General features: G+C 37.8%; 1 protein-coding gene and 1 long non-coding RNA gene across 6 annotated transcripts in view; one reads left to right on the forward strand and one right to left on the reverse strand.

The window, feature by feature from the left end:
* Positions 1-20285: 20285 nt before the first annotated feature.
* On the reverse strand, positions 20286-26009 carry LOC148124156 (uncharacterized). 2 transcript variants are annotated; one of them, XR_015740059.1, is made up of 3 exons: positions 25934-26009; positions 24279-24449; positions 20286-22767 (listed from the first exon to the last, which is right to left on the reverse strand). It is a non-coding gene; the product is annotated as an uncharacterized LOC148124156 (long non-coding RNA). The 2 variants fall into 2 exon arrangements; XR_015740058.1 differs by having other exon boundaries at positions 25863-26003.
* A 131-nt stretch (positions 26010-26140) lies between these two features.
* JUP (junction plakoglobin) overlaps positions 26141-27401 on the forward strand; it is a 56496-nt gene continuing 55235 nt past the window's right edge. For 2 of the 4 annotated variants that reach the window (XM_087916209.1, XM_087916208.1), the window contains exon 1: positions 26141-26612. The gene's annotated coding sequence lies outside the window, so the exon portion shown is untranslated. The remainder of the gene's footprint in view (positions 26613-27401) is intronic. The other 2 variants (XM_026720514.2, XM_026720513.2) reach the window with 1 other exon arrangement.

A 27401-nucleotide genomic window follows, 5' to 3' on the forward strand; every position in this document is an offset into this window, starting at 1 on the left:
AAAGCTTTCTTAACTGGTAAAATTGAACTTTTCAATATTGATGCAAATGAAAGAAGATATAAATGAATGGTCTACTATTTTTTTTATTATTATTATTATTTTGCATATATAAGGCAGGATAAATGTGATTAAGGAGAACATAAACGTAAGAACGTAAGAGTTCTTCCTGTTTCGTTCTCCATATGATTTTGAGTGAATTTATAGGACTGTAAACAAATTTCTATGGTGGAGCATTCCTCAGGGTTTCATCACATAAATTACAATTATCTTTTGAGGAAGGAAGATTTAATTTTCAAAAATCTATTATTGGACTTTGTTTTGATATGGAGCAAATTGTTACTGTACCCTGAAGCTACTCTTGTCCTATGCTAATTCCAGCTAATTTTTAAGAAAAAATTGTCCAGAGTGTGATACTTTGGCAGATACCTTTGCAAGAGATTCAGTATGGTGGAAAAATGAAATAGTGATGAAATAGTGCATCGGTGGCCTCACTTAAAAAAAAGAGAAAGAAAGGCCAATGGACAAGATTAGGAAATTAAAAATAAAAATTTTAAAAAGTCAGGGAAAGAAAAATAATAATAATTAAGAAAGTTTTTACAAAATTGTGAATCAGTGATTTTGAGGTTCTCTGTCACACACATATCCTATTTCCTTATATTCGGTTGCTGTTTCTCCTCTTCATGGTTCACCCATTCCTTCACAAGGTCATCCCTGCATTCCTTTACAAGTACCTGATCAAAATGTAAATAGCAGCACTTGAGTCAACACAAGCTGGAAAATAATATTGATAGGAATACATGTGGTGACTGCATTTGCAGCAGGTCTGGAAATAAGCAGAAGCTAACACCTGCCTTTCAAAAATGGTTGGTGGCCTATGTTTATAATAAGGCAACCTGGCACTGTGGATATTATCTTGGTTATTTGTTACAATAAGGAGCTTCAAAATTTGCTTCTGTTTGGGGCTCAGCTTGACACTTTTCTGTAACATAGTGAAATTGTGGCACAGTTTTAAACTTGCATTCAATATCTCTGTGTGTAACTATATCTTTGTTTTGAGAATATATTTCACCCATTCTAGCCCACATAATTCATTAATTGAATACCAGTTGCTACATTTCAGAGGACTTTCTCTTTAACTAGGATTAACTAGATTCAATGCTTCCCCCAATAGTTGTCACTAATATCAAGACATTCTATTTAATCAAAAACACTGAGATTTGGGACCATATTGTATTGTACTTTTCCTATTTCACAGTCTCATTCCAGGATCTGCCATTCTCAGACAGATATCCTGCTTGCTCAGATTCCTTTTATGTTTATTTACAATCAGTCTGACTTATCTCAATGAACACAGATACAATTTTGTAGTCTGGAGCATCCATGATAGCATATCATTTAGCAGCTTTTATGTATCTTTTGGTCCAAGCAAATTAATAACTCATTTTCAGTTTTATTGTGTTTTATTAACTGACCATATACTGTATAGGTTTCAAAATTTTGTATAGTATTGTTCATTTTCACTAGTCATTATTGTATGTTTCACTTTTGAATTTATTTTGAACTGATCTATGCTCATAATAAGATGAACTGACTTGAATTGTATCTACTGATGCATATAATAAATGATATTGGGTTGTAGATATAACTTTAATCCTTTTATCTATGGAAAACATACCCTGTGACAGTTTTAAAGTAAGTACCCTTTAAAGTAGCTGGCAAATCTGTTTATGGGATAAAATGGTTTTTTTCATAATATTTCTTTGGACCAGTTAAACATCAGATTGTTGGTTGGCAGTTTCTTCCATTTCAGCACTAATAATTTGGGCTGTTTTGTACTGATCCCATTGATAACTCTGAAGTTTCAAATAGTTAGAGGTTTCTTCTGATAAATGGGAAAATGATGGTAGGAATGTTAAATATAAACAGCCATCTGATGGGAGAGAAGATTGTTAGAAGCTAATCTCTTCTAATAGCTGCTCAAAGACTCAAAAGAAGAGATCTAAAACATTCCAATATATAAATAAAGATTAGTCATTCCTATCACAATTCCAAGATTTTTGTACTTTATCTTTAATTCTTACATTCCATTCCCTTATCAAAATCTTCATGAATCTTGCTTCTTTCATCATGCCTGGGATTTGGAGATTGACACTACATTACCAAGTTCTTTTCACTGGATAGTGAAGGAAGTTTATGACATTGATATTTACTGTGCAGGCCTTGTGGAAAGCTGTAAAAATCTAGATTTTCCCACAATCCTTAGAGTGGATAATTAGCAGAGCCTGATATTAATGAGTTTGTGAATAAGGATTCAACCTAAGGTGTCTTGGCTTTGGGATTTTATATTTGTTATGTTTGTATTTATGCTGTTTTATTGTTTTGTGCTATGGGTTGCCCAGGTTATTTGCTTAAGCTAGGTGGCCATATATTTTATTAACAAATGTGCATTTTTGGAATAATAAGACTGAGAAGTAAGGTGGGCAGTACCTAAATTCGATAAATAAAGAAATGGGCAAGTATGTTTGGAACTAGTGAAAAGTCTTTAAGATGAGTTTAATGTGAAATTAAGCTTTTTCTCTAAAAATGAGAAAATAAAAGAACAGAAAATTCCACATATAGTTGTCTCGCTATTGGAGATATAATTTAGAATTTGGATCATTAACTCACATAATCTGCATTTGTGCTATTATTGTCACATCCTAGGCTAAAATCCACACAATTGATGACATGGTTTGAGATTGGTCATTAACTGGTTAAGGATGCCTATAATTGACTATATTCCAAGCATTATATCAAGACATCAGGATTGTGGATTTTGCATGCATGGGGGATGCTAAAAAAATATTGGAAGGACAAATTCTACACGTGGTTTGCAGGAATTGATGAATATTTGAATTAGGCATATAGTTGAATTTTTGTTTTCTTTAAACAAAGGACCAATGAGGAAGACTTGCAGCCATCTCTACAAAGAAATTTGGTTATTTTGTTCATGACATAAATTTCAAATCCTACCTTTGAGATGGTAAATGTTGTTTTTATGTAACTTTTTCATGCATGTATTTTTCTTATTTTTGGTTAATTAGCTAAGTGCAATAAAAGCATGAAGAGGTTTATACTTTGTTTTCTAATGTGATGGTTTCCTATTGATCTTTTCAAAGTTAAATTTTAATAAATTAGATCAGGAATTTGGAAACATCAAAGGATGAATATATATATATATATATATATATATATATATATATATATATATATATATATATATACATACATACATACATACATACATACATACATACACACACACACACACACACACACACACACACACACATACATACATACATGCTTTAGGGAAGATAGGGCTGGAAAGATTCAGTATTCAAATCCCCTCTCAACCATAATCTTTAATGTATGATTTTGAAGGAAAAAATATCTTCCAGCCTAACCTGTCTCAGGAGGTTGTGGTAAGAATAAAATGTGGGAGGCAATATTTTCAAGGAAGTGGGGAGAGAATCACAAAGCAGAATGCTGCTTTGAGGTCCTTGTATGAAAAGTGGAATGCAAATGTAATAAATGTAATGTCTTGAATGGTCTAAAGCAATGTTTATCAACCTAGGCCATTTTAAAATGTGCGGATTTCAACTCCAAGAATTCCCCATCCAGCAAGTTTGAAAAGAGCAGGATATAGAGCAGGATATAGATAACAACAACAGCAAAAGTTCATCCACTGTAAGGCCTTCTGATCACAAGTAGCCTCATTGGTTCAGAAAGTAGATTGCAGCTATTCAGTGGTCCCAAAAATTCCATTAAATGGGAGTTCTTGGCACTGGCCCTTGCATTCAGAAGTTGTATCTAAAAATGAGAAACTGATCTTTAAAAGAGCAGGCATAATTGTGGTTTCCTAGTTTTCAAAGGATATTAACATGCCTGAACCTTGAGATCAAATAGATTTTAAACACTAGGATATGTGCATGTAGGTCTGAACACCTTTAGCATCTAGGCAGCAGAGTGAGCAAATGAATGCTCTGGTCACAATCCATCCTACTGCAGGAAGATGTGATTTTACAAAATAATTACCATAAATATTTCAAACATTTCATCAAACTCTGCAGTTGCAATTGTCAATTTAATAGGTTTTTCTACGTTTTCATTTTCTGCAAGGGGAGTAAGTGAGATTTTTTAATTATAGTTTAATCAGAATTTTCATGGAGAAAAATCAATCTATGGATTGCTAATAGTCAACACCAATTTGATGGCATATCATCAACCAATCAAATCAGAATCTGCTGGTCCCCTGATGTTCAAGATAGAATGGGAGGATATGGAGACAATTAGATATTGAAGGTATCATTTGTAGACCCATGGGGTATATTCAACCTACTTTTTTGAACCCTCAGAGATGATTTAGTAGTGCAAAAATACCCCATTTTCCAAACAGATACTCGTTGCTTTCATATTCTCTTTTCTAAATTTCTTCTGAGTGTTTTTTCCTATTCTGTCTGAAGTCCAATCCACATGTACAATATTCAGAGAGACAGTGATTATAACACAATATCAAAATAAGGTTATGAAATCCAGATTTGGGGAGCCTTTCTTGTCCACAGTTTCTGAACTCTACAATGACAACCTTTTCAACCTGAATGTTCCCCAAGACAAGTGAACCTCAGCTCCTGCATTTCTCAGTAATGGCCATATTGGTTGGGAAATGTTGATACTTGGTCCACACCTCTGGAAAATAGATTGTAGAAGTTGTGGTAGGTCTATCCAAACTAAAAGAAATATATAATTCAATTAATAAGATGTAAATATAATGTGGGATTCCAGAATTCTTAGTGCTCTGAACAATTTTACAATTCAACAATAGAAACAGAACAGCTATCTTTGCTGAAAAGAAATAAATCTGAATCCAGATAGAAGTACTTGGTTGGGAAACCAGTTGAAAAACCTTCTGTATCCAGCCTGTCTTGAAGAAATGATAGATGCAACTAAAATATTCTGAATTAGCATCAATCAGCATTAGAAATGTTAAGGATGACATCCAACTTTCAGGTTGGAGTCTCTGGTAGTGGCCATTACAAAAGCAATCTATTCCTAAGGGATGTCTGGAAGAGCTCTATGCATTATAGAGTATATCCCCCAGAGAAAGCTGTTTTGCTCACGCCAGCATAGCCGTGGGAAAATGTATTGTAAGCTTTATCACACTACTTTTCTTTTTAGTCTAAGTCCTCCTGAACCAACCTCAGTGTTTTCTCATAGCTCCAATTTCCAAATAGCAGCACCCCCAGGCTATAGGATCAGGAAGCTACTTAAACCCTCTAGAGATGAATTGATTTCATATCCAGCCAGCTATTTTGTTCTACTTTCTCTATTCTGTAGACATGAAATACCAAAAGGATATGACTAACTTATTCATTTGAACATGCAATCCAGCTATATCTGGAATGCAATCAGGGGAAAGAAAATCTGTTTTTCAGTATCAGGACCCATCACTGCTAGATTGCAATGAATAGTGGGGAAATGTGGAGGAAAATACAGCATTAAAGGGTTTTCCCTATGGTGAGCTTCATTGCCCAAATGCATTATTACAACTAGACATAGGGCTTAAATACAAATGAAACCAACCTTGGAATCAAGTAGTACCTTGTAAATATCATGCAGCTAGGCCTGTGACCATATTTGGGTTGTGATTCAATTTAAATAACTAAGTTTCCAAACCATGACTAGCAGTAGCCAGATAGATCAGATGCAGTTTTAGTTACCGGATGGGAAAAGAGGGCATGAAAACAACAATTGGGCAAAGCCATCTAGCAGTGAGATGAGTGTCAAACAAATTTAATAAATAAATAAATATTTAATAAATATAAATAAATAAAATGAAAAAAATATATAAAATTGGTTTTATCATGGATTTTGTGCTGTTCAAAGAGATGTTGGTAGTGGTGATGCTGAAGTTAGTCAAAACATTAGAGGTTTGGAAATGTGCTGAAAGAGTGGCCAAGAAAAGATGCTTCAAGAAAATATCTTATTCAGAATTCCCTCAAGCATGATGCCACAGTTGGAAGATCTGTGCCAGAATTTCCAACATCCATTTGTGATGACTCCTCTAGACACGTCTCTAGATACCTCTACAGATGTCAATTCAGAGTAGGATGAACCAGTCCCAGGCACATCAAAATGGGAGTTGGCACATCAGGATGGGAGTTGGCCAATGGCTCCAAGCAGCAGTCTGAGAATGATGAAGCACAGCCCTGGGACTTCAAGTGGGGAAAGCACACAGCTGCAGCCATTTAGCGATGAGGAACTGCCTTCTGCACTTGATCTGAGAACATATAGGGCACAGAAAAGGCAGGAGTAGCTGTCTGATTACTCACAAGGAAGCAACCTCATCCCTCTTGATGGGCTGCACCAGAAGCTGGCTATTTAGCATAATAGACAGATGTAGACAATGCTGGAACTGATATGTTCACTTTCTAGTGTTTCCTGGTTGTTGTGATTCCTGACTTGCTTTGGATTAACACTGTGCCTTGACTTTCGATTGTGCTTTGTAAACACTGGGCATTTCATGCCTCATGAACCCTCTTGTGTTTTGGATTTAATTTTGCTTGGTGCATTTATTTGGGAAACTTTCAAGTGCCCTGTGGACTCACTGACTATTGCTGTGTGGACTAGCATTGGTCTGCTTTGGCTGGACTTAATTGGGACAGTTCTGGTTTTTTGGTGAAGGCAGTTGCTGGGGAATATTAATAAACCTACTAAATAACTGTTTGTGCGCATGCGAGTGAGTGGGACAGTGCATTATGATACAGAATGACACCTATTAACGTATTTCAACTAGATATTTTTAAAAAACATGACATTCTATTGTCACATTTCTCTTTTGATTCAGATGAGATTAGAGGTAATGGTATGTGGTAAAGACCTTGGGAGATAGTGTGAAGAGATACTGCCTAGGGAGTGGTCAGATAAGGGACAATCCAGACCACAGCTACATAGTAGATGGGACAAAAGGCTGAGAATGGAAGTTTCCTACTTTCTTGGGCTGTAAAGGAGACAGTGGGGAGAATTTCACTTTTGAACTTGCAAGATTATGTTAATATAGCTTTACAATAAAGTTGCTTCTCTGATGATGTGATGTTTCCTATCTGGTTTACCTGTTAAAGCTGACATAAAACTGCTCCATCTCCTAAGGTCTTTACCACATAGCATTATACACAAGAAAATAAGGATGGTGAGAAAATATTGGAGCTTTAGGAAGTAATGGTGGTATCCATGGAATATCTCCACAGAATAACATGCCCAATGACTTAAGGCTGCCATTAGGATTTGACATCTCAGAGTATTTCTTTCCATTAATGATTGAGGACTTGATGCTAATGGACTTTGTGGTTTGCCTCTTCTTGCTAATGCAACCAAACAATCGAAGCTTTTAGTGGAGAGTGGAGGGGGTTGGCCACTAACACTTCTCTTTCCTGCAGGTTGCTGTGCTGGCAGTCTCATGATCATGCTGCCTGCATTGTCCATTGTATTGCAACAGCAAGAAAAGGCAATGTTAATAATGGAAGAGGGCAGCCTTTTTGTCAAGCAGACAAAATAGTATGGAGGACTATCACTCACCCCTCTGCACATTACAAAACTAAGCAACGGCTATGGGAAAAAGTTCTACAGAGCAGGAAGAGGCATATTTTATCAATATAGAGTTTAACTATGCATATAACTATGACGTGTTGCCACTTGTAGTGGGGGATCCTTGTGATCTAGGTTGGATGCTCATCCATGCAAACAAGAAAACAGAAGGAAAATGTGCTAAGGAGATGTTTTATTTTATTCAACAAGTTTTATTCTGAAATTTTTTTCAGAAAGTTTTGGCAATAGCATTAATGTATGAAAATAGCTTGAGTGGGGTATTTGGATCGGTATGGTTGAGAAGACATATAAAATATACAGCTTCATTTTTAATGGGAAAAAATCTCTAATGGGGGAAAATGCTGGGGCAGCAGCTAGGGATACAAAGTAAATGTGTCCTGAAACTGCATGGAAAACTGATGATCCAGTGCTTCACTGGGTCTTTCATAATCATGTCAGGGTTGATGATGGCTGGGAGAAGAAACAGAGAGAGAGACGGACAGAGTGAGAGGGATTCTGGTTATAAGTGCCACAGCTGAGCAGCAAAAAAATGAGGGGTGAGCAGCACCTATTGGGGGAATGTGATGGGACAGGACAGGATAGGACTGGGAGAGGCCTTGAAAGTCTTCCAGTCCAACTGATTTATTACTTCAACTCCTCCCAGGCTGACCCCTGGGTTTTCTTTACCATGTGATTGGAATTATCCTTTGCTAGAGGATTTTTCTAGATGTTTTTCTAATATCTCTTTCTAGATTCTAATATCTTGTATCTTAAGCAGAGATCCCTCCTTCTTGATGTCAGTATATTCATGAACTGGAACAGAGCTTGGTAACAAGGACAGCCAATGAATAGGCATAGCAACTGAATCAGCCAATGAGGATAGTTTGGAAACTGAAACTAGAAGTAGCCTAGGCTGGAAACTAAAACTAAAAGTATCTTAGGCTTGGCTCTATGTTAAGCTCTGCAGCTATTTTGGAGCTCTGAGTCTGTCTATTGAAGATGAAACTAACTTGCTTGCTGAAGACTGGAGCTCTGCTCTGAACTTGTGACATGTTTCTGTTTGAGTTTGCTCCATGTTGGAGAAATCTACAACTGGTTTGTAAAATCTTACTATGTTTATAAAGATGTTAAATGAAGCATCAACCATCTGTGTTTATTTTTCCGGCGCTGAATTATCACTGCAAAACTCTCAATATTTGACTATGGCTAAAGGACATCTTTTTGAATGGATTCTTCCTAACAGAATTATTCCTCATAGAGTTATCTTTGGTTCCATATTTAATTTTGATTAATGGACCATCTCCTTTGGCTTCTCTCACTTTTGCCACCTTATTATGGAGCCAAGTGAGCTCAACTTGCCTGTTCCAACATGTTCATCTGTCCATTTGAGATATTGCTACATTACGTACGAGTATGATGCTGATGTGATTGGATCTTTAAATAAGATTAATCTGTGTCTTGTTCTTGAACAATTGATTCTTATTTGAGCTTTAGGTCAGTGGCAGACCTTCACATATAAAGTCCTGTGCTTCAAAACTCCTTTCATTCAGAAGCCAGTTTAAAGCTCAAGATCCTAAAAATGAAAGAAACTATGGTTACCATTAAAAATTAATTCAATTTTTTTCCTCTTTCATGTCAAATTCTGATGGGATTGTATCTTTACATTCTATAATTCTAGGTTTTCTGGTATCGTTGCACACTAGAACAAAAATCAAATAAGCACATAAGTATAAAGGATTTATTTTTTAGCAATGAACCCTTTCTTAAGAGGTGAGGTCAGAAACACATTCCTTATTTCATGGCACATCCGGACTCTATCTCTCATTAATATCCACCAGCATGGGAATTGAAAGAAAGATAGATTGGGAAGACTGGCTCTAGCTTACTTATGATGCAAGTCAGAATTACATTGCCAGAATCTCTGGAAAAAGTTGGGTGGAGGAAAATTACTGTAGACAAAGCTGTTAAACAAATCAGTAAAATATGAACAAATACAACAATGGAATATTATGAAATGCTAATCATCAACAAATGAAGAAAAATGTTTAATATGCTCTCTGCAAATAAAAAATCATGATGGCTTTTGTGTTTCTATATGCTATCTAACAAATCAGAGAGGAAAAACTCAGCTCTTTAGATATGATTCCCAGCTGAGATATATCAATGGCACTTCAGGAGATACTGCTTCAAATTCTAATTTATAGGAAGTTTGATATTCCTCATTATGCCCCTATTTCAAGATATTTTTGTTCTTGAGTTATCTTTGTTGAAAGGAAGTTTAACCTTACTTTAAACTGCAGAGATAGAGGCATAATAAGAATCAACTTCAAATACTTTACACATGCATTTAAAACAAGATATATTCAAAGTATCAAGGTCCATAAACATCTACTCTGTGTGCCAATATAATGAAAATCTGCTGGAACACAGTCTGGAACCAAGGTCCTGGGGCTTCAAAAAAAGAATGCAGTAGAAATGTGCCACCATTTGGAACTTCAAACTGTTCTGGGATAGGAGAAAGTATTGCTTCTTGACTATACATTTGGCTATCATATAGTGATAACAAAATGGACCCATTCAGTGACATCAAAAGCCATTTGATAAAACCTTCTAATTCATAAGACATTCCACAGGGATGACCTGACCCCATCCAAGCCCTTGATAGCTGGTAAAATGTATGTTGCTTGAAGCTGCATCTTCAAAGGGCTCAGATATAGGACAGCTAGTTTGTTCTCCAATATGGTTTAGCTATTTTCATTGAATTCCACAGGGAAGACAGATTTTCCACCGTGCAAATTCTTCTGGGCATTGATATTTTTTTAATGGGGATATGAACCAAAGCCTGCTAGGAAATAAAGTTATAATTAGAGCTCAGTCCCAAAAGCTGTCTAGACACCAGCAGCTAAATGCACTAGCAGATATTGTCATTATTTGGCCAATGCCTTAATATAGAAGGTGTTTGAAGAAGATAATTATTGCTTACTTCACCATCCCTCAGCAGAGCATGTTACTTTACACTAGAAGCCAGACAAAGGGAAATGTAAAATGTTAAAACATTGGTTATCAGCTGCTATCTCTTTGATTCCTCATTATAAGAAATGAAAGTTAGAAAAACTAACTCTGTTCATATAGTTGATTCAACAAAAGTCAACTGTACAGTCTACCATGGCTAACTATTAAGTTTCCAGATGATTTAGTCTCATTTAACAAAACTATACTAAATGCAAGACTATGGAAAAATCAGGTTTTCGTGGGAGCAACAATGTTTAATGTTTAAACAAGATCACTGATACCATGTAACCTGACCTTACTTGTACTGATTTTGAAAAGTAAAATAAGGTTGAGCTTGACCAATAGATAGATAGGTGACCACCACAAAACAGCAAAGCTCTGGTCTAGATCCAGATGTCAAAACCAGATCATGGAAAAAAAACAGTGGCAAAACTCTTAATTGCTGGCAACAAAGCTGCATCAAATGAGATGCTGACTTTTTAAATTTCAAAATAAGAAATTTGAGAAGTTGTATCTTCTTGAGAATCCGAACTTCTGTTTTGTTGCACTGCAGGTGGCTAGTGGTTGACCATGCTTCACACTATACTCCTGAACAAGAATGTTTTTCTTTAGTTTTGCTACAAATCTCCCTAGCATTGTCCTGACACTGAACAATAATTCAAGAGTGATACCCAAGGGAACAAAAGCATACGCTTTTGTGAAATTTAGAAGCCACCAAACTCCAAATGTCTCTTAAGTAGCTTACAGTTGAAAAGTTAATAACACCCAAAGTTGAGAAATGCACCTCCAGAAGTGATAACCATTAACAATAAACAAAACACAATTTACAAAGTCTCAACATCCATCCTGCCCCAAAGTCTGGAAAAGCAGCAAGATTTTCAAGGATTTTCAGAATATTATTATTTAGCTGTTTACATTTTCCAGAGAATAAAATAGTTTTTAATATATTCCAAATATTTAAACTGAAAACATATGAACGTATCTAGCTTGTTTAATATGGATGTGTACATATATTTAAAGATGAAGGCTTCAAGTTATCATGGGAATATTTCAAAGAAAAAAATGTGTTTCTCTGGAAATGTCAGAAGCCATCTATTGTAATTTTTCAAGAAATTGTAATTATGTCATGTTAATTTTAGCACAATCAGATCAGCTTACAATATCTTATAAGTATGAAGAAATTAAACCCATAGATAAAATTCATTTTAAGCCAACAAAAAGGAAATATTACTTTTGCTGTTGCATTATGGTACAATAATTAGTTAAGCAAGGCATATAGCACATTTCCTTAATTAGCAACTGTATCTAAATTGCATCTAATATTAGTAAAACATGAAGGTGTTTTGCATATATGCCATTTTAGAAATTAACATTTGAATATGTAATCAAGAATTGATTGGTAGTTTATAGCTCAGAGCTATAAAATTCTGAACTATTATTCCTAGCCAAACTCTTTCTTGATATAATATTCCTATTTCATATAATAGGAAAAATTTTTTTAGCATCCCTAATTATAAATACTGTTATACTTTTTAGGCATTATAAAGAAAACTTTAAGTAGGGGAAACACTGAATAATAAACAAATATTTTGTTTCAGTTGTAGTTATCTTACTTTAGGTGGTCTCTAGCTTAGTTTTAATAATGGGATTTAAATTGAGTTTCTGGACAGTGAGTTCTGGATCCAATCCATTTATTATTAAGTATTGCTCTTTGTATTATATTTATTTCCCTAATATTGATTCTTACTTAAATATATTTTTATTAAGAATTTTAATTACAATATGAAGAAAGAAAGAACAAGAAAAAATATATAAAGAAGTAATTTCCAACCTTCATAACAAAGTATAAGTACATATGGATGGGGAGCAACGGGTTGAAACTAAACCCTTGGAAGACCGAATGGCTCTGGGTTTTGGGTTCATTGGCTCAGGGAGAATTGCCACCTTTGGTCTTAGATGGGGTGACATTACCCCAAACAGACTTTGTGCATAATCTTGAGGTTTTCCTGGACTCATGACTCCTGCTTGAAGAGCAGCTGGCAGTCATGGCCAGGAGGGCCTTTGCACAACTGCGGATTGTACACCAGTTACGCCATTTCCTGGACCAATGGTCCCTACTCACAGTCACTCATGCCCTAGTCACTTCCTGCTTGATTATTGCAACATATTCTACGTGGGGCTGCCCTTGCCTGCCCACTAACTGGAAGCTCCAGCTAGTGCAAAATGCAGTGGCCAGCATGGTTTTGTGCAGATCCCTGTGTGCACATGTTTCACCTCTCCTGTGGGAGCTGCATTGGTTGCTGATTTGCTTCTGGATGCAATTCCAGGTGCTGGTTGTCACCTTTAAAGCCCTTCATGGCTTGGGACCAGGTTATCTGAGGGAACGTCTCTTGCCGGTCACATCTACCCAACCCATCAGAGCAGGGAGGTAGGGAATGCTGCGGGTCCCATTCCTGAGGGAGATAGACCTGGTGGGACCCAGAAGAACGGCTTTTTCCATGGTGGCTCCCTCTCTCTGGAACATCATTCCCCCAGGATTAGAATGGTCTCTTTAATACTCTTCTGGAAGGCACTGAAGACCTGGTTCTGCTAGCGGGCGTGGCGAGCCCAAACGGCTCGTGTGATCTGCTGTCATTGGGGCGGGGGTGAGTGGGAGTTGGGGGTGATTTAAAAATTTTTTTTTTCAGATTTTGTTATATTGTACTTTATTAATTTATTTGATTCTTTTCGTTAGTTTTTTGTTGTTTTTTAAAATATGGTTTTACATTCTGTAAGCTGCCTCGAGTCGCCATGGGCGAAATGGCAACAATATAAATTCAATCAATCAATCAATAATAGCTCTTCACTCCCATAAGGTTAAATAGATATCTCCTCATCCCATATCTCATTTCTTATCTACAAGCAAATCCTTTTAACATCTATTTTTTTAAATCCTGGTTATCAGCAAAAAGTTCATTAAAAATTGCCAAAACATTTGGGGGAAAGCCTGATTTTAGCCTAGGTCAAGTAAGCCAACTTTTTATTCCTTAATATTCAATCTTAAACTTCAATTCAATCAAGTATTGTCATAGGGTTTGATTTCTCTTCAGTTCTTCTTTATCCCATCACTTAAATTTCTTCAAGGCTTTAAGAAGCCTATTTTCTAGATCAAATTTTCCAGGACATTCCTTTGGTTTATCATTTGGATTTCCTTTTTTTATTTTTGAAACTTTAACCAGTTTATTTTGTAAAGAAAAGAAGTAACACATCCTTTTCTGTCAGGCTGCAAGAAAGACACATTAAGGTTCTTTTAAGTCATTCCCTTTATTGTTCCTTGCCTATAGCCAGAAATTTTGCCAAACTAAACCAGACTGCTTACATAATCGGAGGATTCTCTTTTTCACAGGCAAATTACAACTTCATTCTGGGATTCCATACTACATTCTACCATATTTTTCAAATGATTTTTTTCAAATAGTTCTCTTGGCCTGTCTTGATTATGTCTCAATTTTTGAAAGAGCTTCATTAATATTTCCAATGTTATAACATTGTCTAGCATTATGTAATTCCCATTGTTAATTGACGTGTTATATTTTTCTCTTCCTCTATTTTAAAAAAACAGCCCCCTTATGTTGTTTCTAAATTTATCACTTATTTTTTGTATGACTTGTCAGAATAAGCAAAATAAGTCTGTTTCTCATTAAAAGTTATTACTCTTCATAGTTAATTCCAAAATCTTACAGTAATAATATTCCAAATTTATCTGGACTCTTAATCCATTATAACCTTTTAGATCAAAATCTAATTTAATTCTTTTGCTGTTTATTTCAAATTATTTTTTGTTCAGATTATTTTTTGTTCAGAGTTAAACATAAACTCACATGATGAAAACTTTTTATACTTGTCATTCCATAGTTCTTAGCTTTAGAATAGTTGATAGGCAATTCTTGAAAATGATTAGAAAATAAAATTTGCAAATGTAATGTTCTTTTAAAATTTTTGCTGTCATGTGAACAAGAAGGCCAATCAATCCCATTGTCTCCCAGTGCTCAGGCCCATTAAAAATCACTGTCTTATGATTTTCATGAGGAACAGCTATCTGAAGTGCATGTGGACAATCACCTCTTTATTCCAAGAGGTTCCAACTAACCAGTCTATTTCTCTCAAGGCAATTATTGTATAGTGGGTGGAGTGAAGACTCAGGACATCAAAGTACTTTTCAAGTTGTTTATTTGGCTCCGGGAAAAGCAATGAAAAACTGTGCCGCGGCAGCTCCTTTTAAACTGATTGGTCCCTGATTATTCTATATTATTCTATATCTAATACTCCTCCCCTCTAGAATGGTGTTATCCAATCAGTTTCAGTTTATGGAACATAGTCCCATAAGTAGGCAGGGCACTTGTGGGCACAACCTGACCTGGGCATCTCATTGGACTGAGAGGTTGGATTTGCTGTTGCTCCTGTGTTAGCCCATGGAACCATCTTGAAGTCTTCTTGAGGCATGGTCATTTCTTTCCAGCTGGCTACCGCCTCGCTCTCCAGTTGTGCTGTTGGACCTTCTACTGTTCCCTGAACCCATCAAGAAATTTCTTTTTTTTTTTAGAAAAAACTTTATTAATTTTACTTTTTTAAAAAAACAACACAGCTACAAATTATATACAACAAAAAGACAAACAGGTCTTGGCATAGGCCAAGAGGGAAAGAGAGGGAGGCTTGAGAGGAAAGAGGGAAAGGTAAGGAAGGGGGAAAGAGTAGGAAAACAATTATAATAAAACCATATTTTTGTGACTGTCTGTAAGGTCCTTTCTTCTTCAAAACTATCATCGGCGGTGCTTTTCTTTATCTCTGCTTCGGAGGCCCTCGGCCTTAATTTTCCTAGAGGTGATCTATCTTTGGTTTAGCCAATTATACAAAGGATTCCAATTGCTATAATAGGTTGAGGATTCTTTATTTTTAACGCTTGGGTTAGTTTGTCCATTTCGGTAGCATTGTAAAATTTTCTGAATAACCATAAGTTCAGTGGGGATAGAGGGTAGTTTCCAGCACTGGGCAAATGCCAGTCTGGCAGCGGTTAAGATATGGATTGTAATATACTTGATTTTTGGATATTTGTTTATCAAAAATTCCTAGAAGGAAGGACTCTGGTTTGTACTCAATTTGTTCCTTGGTTATTTCCTCTAGCCAGTGCCTAATTTTTTGCCAGTACTTCTGGGTTTCCTTGCATGACCACCACATGTGGAAGAAGGTACCTTCTATATTTTGACATTTCCAACATTTGGGGCTCGTGTTGGGGTGCATCTTCGCCAATCTCGAAGGGGGCAGGTGCCATCTATAAAACATTTTATATGAGTTTTCTTTATAGGCTGCTGATTTTGTGATCTTAATGTTCCTGTTCCAGATCTTTTCCCATTCGGCTAGGGTAATGCTCCCATCAAGAAATTTCAGATAAGTGATTGCGACCTATGTTCGGGTTTGAGTCTAATTGTTATGTGTTTGTTTCGCTATTGATTAGGGCCTGGTCTGCATTGGTTATTCTTCGATAGTGTCCCCTCTTGCTCCGAGACCATCTCTTGGGTATTGTTTTCTTTTCTGTTATTCGGCCTCGTAAATGTGCCTTTTCCATGCTCTGTCATTGTCTGTCTCAATGAGATATGAATGGGGGCCTGTAACTTGTATTATTTTTGTTGGTACCCATATGTGGTCGCTACTGTAATTCCTGGCATATACAATGTCTCCCACATGGAATATCCTACACTTACTGGTAGAATCTATGGGTGCCTCTGTGTTATATTGGTGTAGTCCAGTTGAGACCTTAGTTTCCTTCCCATTAATAGCTCTGCTGGACTTCGATTAGTGGTGGCGCTTTTTGTAACGTGCTCTATGCTTAACAATTTGTCTATCTTAGCTTGAGTGACCCTAGAACCTATTCTAGCTAGTGTTTCTTTTGTGGAGTGCACCATCCGTTCTATCTGACCATTAGTTGAGAGATGTTTGGGCATGGATAACGCATACCTTATCCCCTGGGTTGCCAGAAAGAACTCAAATTCCCCCGACAAGAATAGCAAGAATGTTCAAGAACAAATCTGAAAAATGTTGGAAATGTCATCAGACACCTGGCTCATATTATCATATGTGGTGGACATATGCGGATGCTAAAAAATATTGGACTAAAATCCACACGTGGCTGGAAAAAATGACAAAAAAATCATATAGATTTGATACCAGAGATATTTTTATTGGGAATTTTACCTGAAATATATAGTAAAGAATTGAAATACCTGATTGCAAATGTATTAACAGCGGCTAGGACTGTATTTGCTAAAAACTGAAAAAATGAGAAAATACCATCACAGGAGGAAATCATTAAGAAAATATTGGAATGTGCTGAAATGAGTAGATTGACATTTGAAATCAGAGAACAAGATGGTAAACAATTTTATAAAATTTGGGATCTATTCTATCAATGGTTAGACAATAAAACATAGTAATGAAATATGGAGATTCTTAGAAAATAATAAATATATAAAGATGTATTCTTTTCTTATTATATCTACAAAATGATTGTAGGATAGATTTGAGATGATAATATGAACTGTCATAAAACAAATTAAATAAAATATGATTATTTCATAAAACATGAATAAACTTTTATAGTCAAATGATTGATTAATAATGATATTAATGTATTTAATACTTGATTGAAAATACGAGAATATATACAATGTAATTGTAATTGAAGACTATGAAATAGAAGCACAAAACAATTTGTAAACCAACCGGCACACTGTATGTATATATATGGAAGATGGCTTGATGTTTTTATGTTTTGTTTATGTTTGTTTTAAAAACCAATAAAAAATTTTTTTTAAAGATCTCAAATTGATTGGCTGTCAACTGGGGGCCGTTATCTGACACCACCACATCTGGTAATCCATGTGTTGCTAATAGTTTCCTCAATACCCTGATTACTGCCTCTGTTGTGGTCGATGTCATGATGCTGACCTCTAACCATTTAGAGTATGCATCCATTATGATCAGGAAAGTATGTCCCTGACATGGTCCTGCAAAATCAATATGAATTCGGGACCAGGGTGTCTTTTTGGGCTTTCCTATTCGTGTGTGGGTGCACTGTGTGGAGTTGACCTGGATTTTTGGCAGGGGGGACATGTAGCGACTCATGTTTCTATCTCCTTATCCATCCTAGGCCACCACATATAGCTTCTAGCCAATGATTTCATCTTTACCATTCCTAGGTGCCCCTCATGTAGCATTTCCAGAATTGCCTTTGGGGATTACTACTCTATCACCCCACAACAGGCACCTCTTCAGTCCTGACAGTTCAAGTTGGTGTGTTTTAAACGGTTTAAATTCATCATCTACTGCATCCCTTCCATACCCAGTTTAAAATTCACACCAGCATCTTGTCTTTAGTGGTAGCTCTTGTGATTTCTGCTGCCATGACTAATCCGCTCACAAAGGTTTCTATGAGAAGTGTGGATGTTGCTGGAGCAGAGTCTTCCCCTGGCTCTGGTAAAAGGCATTTGCTGAATGCATTGGCATGGTCGATGGTTGGTTACCTGCGATGATTCCCAGGAGTGGCTTATGGTCAGTGATTAGTTCGAAGCGCCTGCCGTATACATATTCAGGAATCATTTGATTCCAGCAACTGCAGCCAGTGCTTCCTTATCAAGCTAATTATAGTTCCTTTCTGCTTTGGATAATGTTTTAGAATAAAATGAAATGGGAGCTTCCCTTCTGCTCGGCATGCAATGGCTAAGGATGGCCCCTATACTGAAAGGTGAAGCATCACATGTTAGTGTCAGGGGTAACGTTTCATTTTATTGAACAAGCACATTGTCTGATGTCAAAAGTTTTTTTATTTCTCTGAATGTGCTTGCTTCTTTCTGTCCCCATTTCCATTCCATGTTTTTATCAAGTAGCCATTGCAAGGGTTCAGCAATCATTGCCTTCTCTGGCAAGAAAATGTTGTAGAAATTAAGTAACTCCAGGAATGTTTGTAGTTCTGTCTTATTGTTGGGGATTGAGGCTTCCCAGATTGCCTTCAGTTTGCTGTTGGTGGGGTGTATGCCGGAGCTATCAATCACATATCCCCAAAATTCCAATTCTTCGACAGCTAATTGGCATTTTTCCTTCTTCACTTTTAATCCAACTTCCTGAAATTGGCTCAAAACTATTCTTAATTGTTGTTGTAACTCCTCTTTGTCTCTTGCTGATATGAGGACGTCATCAAAATAAGGCACTATGCCTTCAATGTCATGTAGGAGATGCTCCATCAGACTCTTACCCCAAACTGTAACCGTTGGCATGTAACAATTGTCTGGGCTTCTGCTGTGACATCATCAACAGATGACTGTTGATATGCCTGAGCCAGATCAAGCTTTGCAAAAAGATTTCCTCATCCCAGGGAATGCAATAGGTGTTGCACAACTGGCACAGGGTATGCACTCTGTTGCAATGTTTTATTCAGGGTACATTTATAATCAGCACATATGCGTACTGATCCATCTGGCTTTGTAGGAGTTACTATGGAGGTTTCCCACTTGGCATGATCAGTTGGCTCCAAAATCCCCTGAGCAATGAGCTTATCCAATTGCTTATCTGTTTTGGGCCAAAGAGCAAATGGAACCCTTCCGGGCTTCATCCATACGGGGGCAATCTTGGGGTCTAAGTTGAATGATATCGGAGTCCCCATATACTTGCCAAGCTGTCCATTGAAAATGTCCATAAAGTCCTTTAGGAAGTTGTCCTCAAAGCTGCTGTTGTCAATCCTGTTTTAGTCACCGCTAACCCCAGGAGTTTAAACCATTCCAATTCCAGCAGACTAGGTTGGTCCTGGTCTACTATGGTTAGGGGTAGTTGTCCTTTGAATTTTTTAAAAGTTATGTCAAAATAACTGATCCTCAGTACTGGAATTTGGTTTCCCTGGTAATCCTTCTGTGTCAGCTTCTACGGCTTGAATTCATTGACTGTGATTTCCGGGACTATCTTCTTGATATTCGCCCAGGGGACCATGGATAGGTAGGATTCTGAGTCGACTTCCATCTTGCATTGTTTCCCTTCAATGCATATGGTTGCGGTCATCTTTGTTTTTCATGCACTGGAGTGTCCCACTATAATAGTTTGGTGCATTTCCCTCTATCAGTAGCTGTATCCTCGCCTCTTTGGTTCCTTCCGAACTGTTTTCCAGCCACCCACATGGGGTTTCTGGAACACTGGGGCGGGGGGGAGGAGGGATGGCCTTTGCCACTGGGAAACTGCCTGGGATGCCCTGCAGGCTCTTGTGATGTGCCTTTCCACTCACATATAGAATCCTGGAATCTGCATTCTTCCCTGGGGTGTTCCCTTCGCAGGTCCACAGTGTGTAAGGAAGAGTGCCCTCTTCCTTTGCTCCAAGAGACTTAGGAGGTTGTTTGCTTCCAAGAACATGTGGAAGTGATCCATGTAAGAACCCATCTTCTCCCGCTGGATTGAAAGGAACTGGGGGTACGATTGCTGCAGACATCTTGAGTTGGCCAGTCGAGTTTGATGGCCGATGATGCCATGTGGATGCCTTTGTTCAGTCTTGGTGTCTGTTATTCTTCAAAATTCCACCTTTGTTGCCAGTGTTGTATAGTGGGTGGAGTGAAGACTCAGGACACCAAAGTACTTTTCAAGTTGTTTATTTGGCTCTGGGAAAAGCAATGAGAAACCACGCTGCCGCAGCTCCTTTTAAAGGGAGCTGTCCGCGGCTTCAGCCACTGACACATGCATGTTTTTCCCGCTTTGACTAAGGGACCAATGATTGGTCCCTACATCATTTTACTCAATATCTAACAGCAATCTTCCTTATTTTTCACACATTTACATGCTTTGCATGTATTTGCATACACAAGGAAGCACAAGTCAAACTATGTATGGGCCACATGGCCAAGGGAGAAAAGGAAAGGGGGGAGCTTAGAATGGAGACAATGCTAACATTCTAAGTTACCGCCCACTTGCCTTTCCCCAAAAGTAGCATTTCTTTGCACCCTGAAACCATATCAAGCAACATACAAACGTGATCTTTCTTTGGCCAAATAATATGTTTGTGAACATTTTTTTTGCTGGTGGAGCGACTGGAATCCTGCTATATAACTTATTTCCAACATTCCTTTGGGTTGAAATAAATAAGTCTCCTTTTGCTTAAAATAAAAGTCCATTGCAATGAGCTAATATTTCTACTGGACAAAGAAGAATGTTAGATTAGCCTTGTTTGCAGAAGGCGGGGGTGGAAAAAGATATGGTACAACAGGAATGTTTCAAGTGCTGAGGCCTTTAAAAATAGCATTGCGACAGAGCAGCAACCAATAAGTATACAGGAGTATTTCTGCAAGAGAATACAACTTAAAGCTAAAAAATGAAAAACCCATTTTTTAAATAATAGGAACAATGTAAGTTATATAACACTGTAACTGTATGTCCATGTATCCTGCCTAAACAGCAACTACCCTACACTGAATTTATTTATTTTTTATTTCTAATAATTTTGTTTCTCAAATGTATAGATTATTCTTCCAGCTCCAAGGGATCACAGAGCAGTGCCTGTTAAGTTATGGAATGTTAATGAAATCAAATAGTCCCAACATTTCAAAATAAAAGGCACAGTAATTCAACCAAAACATAAGCATTTCAAGTGCATCATATTTTAGCAATGCATATGGGATTTTTTTTTAAAGGATCATTTTGATTTGGTGCTGTACTAAAAGGAAAGCAAAATTAGCATGCAAAGTCAAAATACCAGCAAAAAGAAGGCACTCTCTTTTACTGGCTTATTTTGATTTATATCTCATACTTATGAGCATACTTATTTTGGCATACTTGGCATACTTATTTCTTCCTCTTATTTTTCCCCACATCGAACCTGGGAGGTAAGTTCAGTTGAGATTTTCTGGTGAGCTTCCATAGCTGACAATGAAATAGATCCCAGGTGTCCAGAACAAATACCAATATTGCTGCATTGTAATGATTCTCTTTCAAAAATGTAAATCTTGTTTCTCTGTTAAGCTATTGAGGGAAGAGGGACTTGTAAGAACGGGAGCCAAAACTATTTAATGTAAAGTAGTAATGAGCACTTTGTATTAATTTGGAAGCAAAGATGCCTCTGTAGCTTGAACACCTTTCCAGAAAATACTGTGGTTGATGAAACATAATGAAAATTGCTGGGTATTAAAACTGTATACTTATTTAAACAGATGTTTTGTAAGTACAAAGGGTATCATCATGAAGAATAATAAAGCTTTGCTTGAACTCCATCCTTCAAATAACTATCCAAACCTTAGAAATTATTTGCTGGAGAACAGATAAATCTCTCATACAGTTTTTTTCCTTCAAACCTGATGGAAATGTAGTATACCAGATGATGTTGCTCCAATTTTTTTTTTAATTGGGCTGGTTTGTCACTCTGAACTCTGCGTGTAGTATTATGACCATAGAACAAAAAAGAACATGATAATTTTACAATGTAGATGCATTTGGAATTATATACTGGATTGATCTACTTAGAATAAAAGACCAGTTTTGTAACAATAAGGATGTTAACGAGGGAAATTCTAATTGCAACATGTTAGCAAACTGTATATTTCTTACTATGTTATGCTGCCCACTGTATCTGAATTTTGTCCTTGTTCTGTGACTAATCCTGAGGATTTTTTTTTCATGATTCAGAAAACCTATTGTTCTGCTTCGAAGCTAACTTGTAAAGCAAGTATACCCCATCCCACTATATTGTGGACACCTGAAATTTACAGAATCTTAAAGGAAGACATCCAGATAAACTGTGTCCAAGGAAAAGACCTAAGATGGAAAGAGATAATATTTGTTCTCAATAAAGTCTTCAGGATCTTGATTATATAATCAGTTCCTCCAAGAAGCTGGCTGCAGGTTCTAGCACTTCAAGGTGTTCATACCAGCTTGCAATTCTCTCTCCCTCCAGGTCAAGTTTCATTTTATCTCATTGCCATTTAATGGGAAATCTTTTTGTGCCTGGTTTGGAAGAACTGCCTTTGTTCATTTGTCTGCTGTTTGCTTTTGAATCTGAAGTGAAAAAAGCCAATCTTGTTTCCAATTTTGTTTTTGTCACTCATCATTGCACACTTTGTTCTCTCAATTCATGTTCTGTAATAGTGAGCAAAAGTCAGCAAAAGGCTTAGTTACACTACTAAAACAGATAGGTATTTTTAAGACATACTCGTGATCAAATAAAATAGTAGTTTTGGACTAGTTCTAACTATTGTTGTGTTTGGTTGACTATTATGATAATGAGCAAAAGGGCAGGTATAATACCACAGGCATGAATTAACTCTTCCAGGATTAACAAGTGTTCACAACCTCCTCAGATGGTTTACTGTGGTGCATTGAACTTACCAGCTGAAACATATATCTTCTCATTTACTTTTTAAGAAGAACTCTGAAGCTAGATTTGTACATTATGCTAAACTAAATTGATTTGTGGAAAAACAATAGCTTCACACAATACATTTGACAAGTCAGACAAATGATGTGGAAGAGTGAAATGTGGAAATCCAGATTTTATGTCAGTCACTTTGTCTTAGCCCAAGCTAGGTTGTTGTGGGAAAAAATGGAAAAGGGAGAATTTTATAGAGAACAAAGTTCTCAACAGGAGGCATCATATTAAAAGAAATTATCATTTTGATATACTAGATCAGAGGTGTCAAACTTGATTTCGTTGCGGGCTGCATCAGGGTTGTTTTTTATCTTGGGGAGGCAGGGGACGTGGCCAGATTGGGCATGGCCAGCTCAACATCACTCATTTTAGGAGTACCTGTGGTGTTCCGAGTGCTCTACCAATGAAAACAGGCTCCCAAGCTCTGTTTTTGGCTGCGACAGCCTCCTGCAATCCTCTGCCAGAAAAAAACAATGCTTGGGAGAGCTGCATTTTTTCTGGCAGAAGCACCATGGGCCAATCCTTAACTATTTCCAAGGTGGCCCTACAGACCAAGTTTAAGCACTCTGTAGGCTGGATGCCCCTGTTCTAGATCAAGATGTTAATTTCACAATAGCAACTGTATAAGAGCAGTAATATGTTTAAAATTATTGACTTCTGATGCTATTTTGGCAGCAGCAATTTATACCAGATGCAGTTTCCAAAGATTTTTAAAGATAACCCTGTTGTTACAGTACGCTACATTTGTAAAACATGGCCAAGTCTACCATCTCCAGGAGATGGTATACTTAAAGCCCCTCTCACAGTAATGTAATAGCAGTCTAAGCTACTGTTGTCATTGTCATGTTCAGGGTAAAGGGAGACTCCCAAACGGTCTATCTGATTCTTCCAAAGAAGCTAACGTTCAGAAAGACTCTGGTAACACATTTTCAGATTAATGCATTAAGTATTAAGTATATAGGCTTAAGTATTAAGATAGGCTTTCAAGAGCTACAATTCACTTAATCAGCATCTTGTCCCAGAAGACATGTATATGGTATAAAAAATTTTTAAAGTCACTCTCTAAAGGTATATTTGGGCTCCAGGCAGATCCCAGATCTGAGAAATATGAGATTGCTAATGAAGTAGAGTAGCAGTTTTTAAATGAAGTTGTAAATATTATGGGCAGCAGAAAAGATATCAATCAAACACTAACCTTCCATTTTAACCTTACAGAACTTACCTTCCACACTAGATCTGAATAATACAATGTTGTGTCTTGTCATCCAGCCTCAATCCCCAAAGTGGTCCAGTAAATAAGCTTCAACTGCCACTGTGTGTCCCGTGAAATCCTTGAAGCTTCATTTTTCTTCTCCAATTTAAGTGCTGGTTATTAATCAAGGCAGTTCCAGTCCTTGTGTAACAAATTGGAAAAGGGATGCAATGAACTGGTATTATATGTGTTCTACAGTTGCAAGAATTCTATTCTCTTTCTAGTGGAAAACGTTTTCCTTAAGGAAAAGAGTAATCATCTACTTTAAAGAGGGAAGCATCAAGGAGAACTTTTATGGGGAGGAGGAGATAGAACAAAATAAAATATAAAAAAAGATGGATGAGTAATTTTACAAGGAAAACCTAATGAGATATATATCATTAGAGGTTTGGGGAGCAAATAGAAGAGATAATTTAAAGGGGAAAGGAAAATTTGGGAATGCTCCTTTTCATTACATTAAAATGGTACTTTTATGACTTACATCTGTCTGTATTCTTTTATGTTAAACTATCTGTTCTTTTGAGTTCTTTCTGGAAATAAATCAGGGTTTAAATATTTAAATGAGAAAAGGCTAGGAGGTAGTGGATGACATACTGTGAAAGTTACCAAACAATTAAGAACCAATATGATGTAGTGGTTACGGCATTAAATTAAAAACTGGGCAATCATAAATTCTAGATAGTGCCTTACATACAGAGCCAACTGGGTAAGCTTGGGAAGATCGTTCTGACTCAGAAAGGTGTTGGTAAACCATTTCCAAAATCTTGCCAAGAAAATTGCAGGGACTTGTTCAGGCAGTTACCAAGGAGGCAACAAATTGAAGGATAAAGATAATAGTTTGAGAGCTGAATTCACATGAAAGAAAAATGGGAAACAACATTGGAGTTGGGGAGAGGTTTATGTACAAGAAAAAAGGGAACTAAGATGAAAACCAATGAAAGAGCTGCAACCAAGCAGGAGTTAATCAAAGAAAGACAGCATAAAAATAAAACTACAGATTCTGAATAGGGATAGTTGAGAATCAGAAAGAAGAGACATTGCTTTTACTCCAGCCTGGGTGTTTCCAGAAACATTTGGTTGACCACTGTAGGAACAACATTCTGAATTAGATTTGCTTTTGTCTGATCCACCTAGTTTCTAGAATAGGGCAATATTTATGGCAACGGATTGAGATCCCAATAGAATTCCAAGGTAACTAGTTACTGAAAGCATTTTTTTTTTGTTAAAAAGGAATTCATAAAGAAAGGAGCCCACAAATTTGTGAAAAGACAAGGGTGATTAATTTTTGCTATTGACAATTTTATCATTTTATTTACAAATGTCAAGTTACACTTTGTCCCCACTCGGTCTAGTATCACTTATGAGGTCCTAATGTCACTTATGGTGTCCCACAGGATTTCAAGCAGAGGTTTTTGTACATTGCTTGCTACCTAAGAATTGACTAGAATTGGGGACTTTCCGTTCTCCAAGCACGTTTTGCCTCTCTTCAAAACCAGCCTTCCACCCCCACCACCCCGCGCGCCCTTCCCATCTTGTATCCGGCCCCTCCCACACCTGGCCGTCCCTCAGCCTTCGACTCGCCCTTCTAGTTTGCGCGGAAGTTCCTTCCGGCCTCCTATTGCCACCTGCTTCTTCGCGTCTAATCAGGAGACTTGGCCGGTAAACACCATTCCAGGGCAGGGCGAAACTGGGCGTGGCAGCGGAGAGGTGACTGCGCCTCCTCCAGACGGAATAGGCCATTCAGAGACCTGGGGGCGTGGCCTGTGTCCATGGGGACCAGGGATGGGCTCTGCCAAGCTCGCTGTTCACCCCCATTGTTCGCTGGAACGAGCCATTTGGAGCGGGGCGGAGTAGAGCGAGGAAAGCAAGGCGGTGGCGACGAGGCCGGCAGGTGGGTCTGGTGGGGTGGGGTGCACGAAAGAGACCCTCGGGCAGGCTCCGAGAGGTCGCTTCGGAAGGTGGGGGCGCATGTGGGGATCCGTTTTCTCCGAGGAAGCGGGCTGGGAAGACAGTCCCGTGTAAAGAAGGGGAATGGCGAGGGAAGAACCCCCCCCCTCCCGGTGAAGGAAGCTTTGGGGCGCTGCCCCGCGGCAGTGGAAGTGACACGCTGGAGGGGATTCGTGCGGGGGGAAAGGGGAATAAAAGGGCGAGTTTGGCCTCCACACCCCAAACTTACCTCCCCGCTTTCTGCCATATGGCAAGGGTTTGGTGTTTCCCCTGCTCGGAGCGGGGGCGAGGGTAGAGGGTCTTGGAGGGGGTGTGTCAAAGTGGAGCTCCGTGTGGTGGCTTGAAAGAAACGAAGAGGTGGGTGAAAAGGAAACGAGCGTGGGTGGGGGGAGGTGGGTTAAAAAAAAATACGCCAGTGCCTGAATGAAATTCGATGGGTTTTTTTCCCTCTGGAGAGAAATGCAGGAGCTTGTGAAGAAGACCTGGTAAGGAGGCCTGTGGATAAGCGGAGGTCAACTTGATAGGGATGGGGCTGCGAATCGCTGGAAGATCTCGACGGTAGATGGTTTGTGCCTTCAAGATATGGGGCGCTTGTTCTTGGGTCCAAGATGGTTTTGAAATGGTGGTGGTTGGAGTGGGAAGCTCATGCCGGGTTGAAGTAGTTTTCAGATGCGTTCATCGAAGCTGAAAAGAAACAAGACTTTTGGCCCAAGGGAATAGGGAGAAGGTGCTGGAAACGAGTTGTAATTCGAATCGTCATGGAAGTAGTAGCACAAAGACCATTTTGAAGTGGTAGGTGTGAGATAAGCTTGAGTTAGGCAATTGATTCTGGCTCTGCAGAGAAAACCTTGGAGAATGAGGTTTCTTTCAATGATCTATGTGATAGTGATACACATTCCAGGAATTGTTGAGAGAAAGTTGGGCAGGGCAAAACATTACAAAGTGAGGTTTGGGGAAGGGAGAGATGAAGTCAGTAAAAGAGACCATTCTGATTAATGGAGGTGGAAGAATACTTGTGGGGAATTTGACATTGAGCTAGAAAGATTTCTAGTTGTCAGCTGCTCTGCTTCTGTTTCAAGGTCAGTGTTTTAAAAAATACCATGTTTTGTTTGGCTCAAGAATAATTATCAGTTATTGGGTTTAGGG

This window comes from Pseudonaja textilis, chromosome Z (genome assembly GCF_049901715.1).
Source record: "Pseudonaja textilis isolate UNSWEBS1 chromosome Z, rPseTex1.2, whole genome shotgun sequence".
Lineage (NCBI taxonomy): Eukaryota > Metazoa > Chordata > Lepidosauria > Squamata > Elapidae > Pseudonaja > Pseudonaja textilis.